This window comes from Nylanderia fulva, unplaced genomic scaffold (genome assembly GCF_048542155.1).
Source record: "Nylanderia fulva isolate GAGA-0341 unplaced genomic scaffold, ASM4854215v1 Scaffold1490, whole genome shotgun sequence".
NCBI classification, from domain to species: domain Eukaryota; kingdom Metazoa; phylum Arthropoda; class Insecta; order Hymenoptera; family Formicidae; genus Nylanderia; species Nylanderia fulva.
Window position 1 is genome coordinate 7,501 of NW_028189720.1, and position 6,047 is coordinate 13,547.

A 6,047-nucleotide genomic window follows, 5' to 3' on the forward strand; every position below is an offset into this window, starting at 1 on the left:
TAGGATCGACTGACTCGTGTGCAACGGCTGTTCACACGAAACCCTTCTCCACGTCAGTCCTCCAGGGCCTCGCTGGAGTATTTGCTACTACCACCCAAGATCTGCACCGACGGCGGCTCCAGGCAGGCTCGCGCCCAGACCCTTCTGCGCTCACCGTCGCGACCCTCCTACTCGTCAGGGCTTCGTGACGACGCGAGAGAAGACTAACGCCCGCTCCCGGTTGCCGCCCCACTTGCCGCTGACGGCAGAGTATAGGCTCGACGCTTCAGCGCCATCCATTTTCAGGGCTAGTTGCTTCGGCAGGGAGTTTGTTACACACTCCTTAGCGGATTCCGACTTCCATGGCCACCGTCCTGCTGTCTTAAGCAAACCAACGCCTTTCATGGTGTCCCATGAGCGTCGAGTTGGGCGCCTTAACCTCTGCGTTTGGTTCATCCCACAGCGCCAGTTCTGCTTACCAAAAATGGCCCACTTGGCACTCTGATCCGAAGATGCTCGTGGCTTCATAATTCAAGAAAGCCAGAGATCTCACCCATTTAAAGTTTGAGGAATAGGTTGAGGTCGTTTCGGCCCCAAGGCCTCTAATCATTCGCTTTACCAGATGAGACTCGCGCGCGTTCCGTGCGGAACGGCCGAGTGCCAGCCTATCCTGAGGGAAACTTCGGAGGGAACCAGCTACTAGATGGTTTCGATTAGTCTTTCGCCCCTATACCCAGTTCCGACAGATCGATTTGCACGTCAGAATCGCTACGGACCTCCATCAGGGTTTCCCCTGACTTCGTCCTGACCAGGCATAGTTCACCATCTTTCGGGTCCCAACGTGTACGCTCTGGGTGCGCCTCTTCTCGCGATGAGAACGAGACGCCCCGGGAGTGCGAGGGCCGCATCGCGACGCGGGCCCATCCTCCCTAGTCGACGGCCAGGGCCGACCTCACTTTCATTACGCCTTTAGGTCTCGCGACAAGTCCCAATGACCTCGCGTACATGTTAGACTCCTTGGTCCGTGTTTCAAGACGGGTCCTAAGATTACCCAAAGCAGTAGCGTCGCCGACCGGTATCGGTCTCCCGCGAGACCGCGGGAGACGTTCGCAGGCCTGTCGAAGGTTTGTACCGTACTGTAACCAACAGGGGCCAGGACCAGGGGACGGCGCGAAGTCCGACAAACCTCCGAGTACCGTGGCGCGCGCTTGCCGACGGTCCGACGCACCGTGAATAGTGCGGCCTGATACCTTGCGCGTACCGCCGAGCAGCCGGCCGGGCGACCGAGGGTTGTCGCGTGCGTTTTACCGGCGACGCGACAGACACCGCACCCCGGGCCGTAGACCGACACCCATCGGGTTCGCGACGGTTATACTTGGGGAGAAGTGCACGACGACGAGCGCCGGACATCGGCGCACAGGTAGCGTGCCCGCGCGCGAGCCGCAAGGACTCCGCGGGACATCGCCGACCGACGCGAAGCCAGCGCCGCTGACGATGAATCTCCCCGTTCGATCTTTGGGTTTCTTAGGTTTACCCCTGAACGGTTTCACGTACTACTTGAACTCTCTCTTCAAAGTTCTTTTTCAACTTTCCCTCACGGGTTACCTTGTTCGCTATCGGTCTCGTGGGTCGTAATTTAGCCTTAGATGGAGTTACCACCCACTTAGAGCTGCACTCTCAAGCAACCCGACTCTAAGGAGAGATCCTCCCGAGGCGCGCACCGGTCGCTACGGGCCCTGGCACCCTCTACGGGTAAGTGGCCCCATTCAAGATGGACTTGACGCGACGCGGCACCCTCGGGATAAGCGGATCCTCCCAAACACCACATTCCCTGCGGCGGAACCGCGGGATTCGGTGCTTGGCTCTTTCCTGTTCGCTCGCCGCTACTAAGGAAATCCTGGTTAGTTTCTTTTCCTCCGCTTAATAATATGCTTAAATTCAGCGGGTAATCTCGGCCTGCTTCTGAGGTCCGTCGCATAGTGAGTTTCTGTGTAGCCGTGTTGCCTCCTCCGCGTCGCTCATCGTCGTCTTCTCCTCTATAATAATATATTATATAGAGGGAAGAGAGACGAGAGCGTCGAAACGATGAGAGAGCAGCAGCGGCCGCACACGAAATACGCGAGAAGGCAAATTCGCCGGGGCGCTAACCGCCACACCACACTCGTTGGTGGTAATGGAGACGATATATCGGCGGGGTCGAGATTCTCGGCATCTCCCTTATCTTTTATATACGAAATTCGGGCGGAATCGATTCGACGAGTACACGACGCGGCGCGCCGGTCCCCTTTTTTCGCTTTACGAAAATTTCGTGACTCGGACACGCGGTCGGCTCGCGATTCAAAACCCTTTCTCCGTAAAGAGGGTAAAGGATTACGAATGCTCTCTCCGCCGGACGACGACGCGCCGTTATATTTCTTCTCCGTAATACCGTTATGTGGTGCGGGCAAGGGCGCCTCGGCTATAAGACGCGCGAAGCGCTATCTGCACCGAGAGACGCGGCACAGAGTGCTGAGAGCAGTCCGGTCAGTCTGTGTGATGTACGGAGAGGAGAGACGGTGAGACAAGCGCTACCCTATTAGTCGGGAGACAACGACGCACGCGCCGCGTCTAGGAGGAAAGCTGGTGCCATTCACACGTCCTGACCCTTTTTTGGCCGTTTGTTGCTCCCTTCGCGCGCGCTCTTACTCTCATCCCATTTCTCCTCGGCTCTCGCGGTACACACACGACTTGGATACACAAACACGCCTCCCCCTCCTTAAATTCGCGCAGCATTCTCTGGGCTGCCCGGGGCGTTGCGCAACGTTTACAGCGTTGTGCGCTTCTCCTCCGCATTAGTATTATTGAGTTCGGTGTGTCATTTCAGACGCACGCCAGGATTTGCACCCTGCGGCCGGTCGGCGCGGCACAGACACCTTCGGGCGAACGTCCAAACGATTCGCTCGTGAACGCCATTGTAAGCGTTGCACGGGCACAGGCGACGCGCGCCGCCATTCTGCTCTGGGTCGGCCCGCGTCGTTGGCCGTGCGCCCTTGCGGACGCAAGCAGTTTTAGGGGTGACGAAAACAGCCCTCAGCCAGGCGTGGTTCCGGGAATTGTATGCCGTGGACCGCAATGTGCCGTTTCGAAATGTCGCGATTGTTCAGGTGTCCTGCAAGTTCAACAAGTTGACGCGCAATTAGCTGCGTTCTTCATCGACCCACGAGCCAAGTGATCCACCGTTCAGGGTAATCGTTCAAATTTTTGCGTTCGCGAAGAAACGCGCTTCTCGTTCAACCATCGTGGTTCTTCTCTCGGACGAGAGAGAGAGAGAGAGAATAATCGTGGTGGCTCTTCGATCAGCCTGTCCGCGCGCGTCCGAGGACGCGCGCGGACCGCCGCCTCTCGCCAGGGAAGGCTACGGCACAAAGATAGAGTTGTGTGTTTCTCGTTCGGAGCGTCTCTTCCCGCAACGGGAGAGCCGGGGCGGAAGCTCTTTGAAGAAACCGTCGGACCGACACAGTTGACAGATTGGTCGAAATATCATCGATCCCTTCTCTGTGTTATATATATATATTATAATAATATATGGGGGTCCTCTCGCTCGGCACTCGCGGTCGCACACCGTGTGTTCTCGGCACGCTGACCGCTGCCCCGCGACAACGGGGAGGGCGCGCGTCGACGAACGTCGTGGGTGCTGCACCACACGCGGTGCGCGGGCATAGGTTACCACCGGTTCGCGCTCAACGCCGAATCGACGCTCTGTGTGTGTGTGTGGCCGGAGAATGGCACACACACGAGCGTGATCGCGAAGCGTCTCGCTCCGAATCGTCGTCGAACACCGCCGGGCGCGCTGCTCTGCTTGCCGACTACTTTCGGTCAGAGAGGCGCGACGGCGTCCGTCGTTATATCAAAACACAACAACAAATTCCGTCAAATCCGTTATTTTCTTTTTCTCTGAGAGCGCCTTTTCAGCGCGTCCATTCAGTCGCCGACTGCTGCGAGCGCGCGTCTCTCCCAAAAGAGAGGACTCTCGACGCAGAGCAGGACCTCCGGAACGTTAATGACCTTCCCGCAGGTCCCTAGGGAAAACTTGTTACGACTTTTATTTCCCTAAATGATCAAGTTTGGGTCTCTTCCCGAAACATCGGATCCCCAGACTTGCCGCCACCAGTCCAAAGACCTCACTAAATCATTCAATCGGTATAGCTAGGGGCCCGGTGTGACAAGGGCCGGGACTAATAAACCGACTTATACCGCGCTTACGGGAAATTTCCCCTCGTTCATGGGGAACTTGCAGCCCCAACCCCTACCAGAAGGGTTCGCGGGTTTCCCGGGCCTTTCGGCCAGGGAACACACGCTAAATTCCTCTGTAGCGCGCGGGGGGCGGCCCAAAAATTTAAAGGGGGCATCACAGCCCTTTTTGCTCAACTCGTGCGGCCTAAAAGCCGCCTGTCCCCCTAAAAAAGAGGGGTTTGTACTTGGTATTAAAAACCCCCCAAAGCCAGCCGGGGCCTTCGCTACCATGGGGTACCCCTATTTACAGGTAAGCCCCTCGTTCGTTATCGAATTAACCAACAAATCGCTCCACCAAACTAAGACGCCATGCACCCCACCCCCCGAATAAAGAAAAAAGCAAATAAATCGTAAATTCCTTTCCCGGGTTTGTCCTGCCTGGTGAGGTTTCCCTTTGTGAGCCCAAATTAAGCCGCAGGCTCCACTCCTGGTGGTGCCCTTCCGTCATCCTTAATTTCACCCTTGCAACCATCTTCCCGGAACCCAAAGCTTTGGTTTCCGGAAGCGCCCCCAGTCTCGGAGAACTTCGGCGGATCGCTAGCTGGCATCGTTTATGGTTAAACTGGGGGGTTCGATCGCCTTCAAACCCTCTAATTTTCGTTCTTGATTAATATAAAGGGAGAGAATGAGAGCGTTGCGGAATGAGTGAGATCCGTGTATGAGAGTTTTGGGTGCGAGACTCCGAATTTCCTGTTTACGTAACGAACAAAATTTCTAAGATTGCGAGTGAGAAATACTGACATTTTTGGGAGATATGAGAACAGTGTTAAATGTTTTGGGCCCAAATGAGAGAATACGGGGGAAACTGGATGATTATGCGTAAAAGCGAGTGGGGTTTTGGGCCTAGGGCGGAAGTGGAAATCTATGCGACTTGATGCGAAAATGTTAAAGAGCGTGTTTTGAAAGGTACAGGAAGTGATGTGAAAACGGTAAAAACGAAAGGAAGATTAGGCGGTAATATAAAGCGGAGATCATGCGAGTGTGACATGGGGAAGTAAAGGGAAAAATGATGAGCAGTGAAAAATTCCTGAATGTCTTTTAAAAAGCGGTGGGAAAAGGGAGGAATGGAGGTTTAGCATTGAGACGATAGCGAATTTAGTTGAAAAGATAGAGAGTGTGTCCCGTTTAAAATGCTGGCCTAAAGGTTGAGCTGCCCTCCAAAATAAAGGGCCCCAAAATCCCTCTTGTACGATTGCCGAATGATATTGCATTTAATTTTTTAATGAGGAAAGTATGAGGAGGGTTGAAAGGGCGAGGGATGAGGAATTTAGGACGTGGGCGTGTGTGAGTAGAAGCGAGAAAGATCACCTGCGGAATTGATATTAGATTACATGCAATAAGAAAATGTGCTCTGTAGTGTCGGACGAGTGTTGTTCATTGGAGGCCTTTAGGTGAGATTTTTCAGGTGCTGAGTCCACAAATGCTTTGCAATTTGGGGCACTGATCGGCCAATGCACCGAAAAAGGGAAAAACGTGCCAAAATGCGGGTGTGTAGGGCACATATTAAGATTGTAAAAAGGAAAGTGTGTGTAGAAAATGTAAGCTGAAAGAAAACCCAAAGTGATCACTCGGGTTTTGTCCGAGTTTGTCCGGAATCTGAAGCGTTGAAAGAGAAAGCGAGAATAAAGACAATGAATTTTTGGGGAATGTGGGGCAGTAAACGCCAAGAGCGTATGCGGTTATTGTATCGGGGGGAGATATCCAACGTCGATGATGTAGCCGCTGCAAGAACCGTAAAAAAGCTGATAGGGATGGATCGAAAGCCGTCTTCCCTTTGGTTAGCAAGGGTGGAGGCA

The 6,047-nt window shown here is 54.2% G+C and overlaps 2 pseudogenes; both read right to left on the minus strand.

Annotated features, from left to right (window-relative positions):
- Nucleotides 1–1,948, minus strand: part of LOC146724101 (large subunit ribosomal RNA) — a 4,857-nt pseudogene extending 2,909 nt beyond the window's left edge.
- A 1,094-nt stretch (nucleotides 1,949–3,042) lies between these two features.
- On the minus strand, nucleotides 3,043–3,206 carry LOC146724102 (5.8S ribosomal RNA; annotated as a pseudogene).
- Between the last annotated feature and the right edge of the window lie 2,841 nt (nucleotides 3,207–6,047).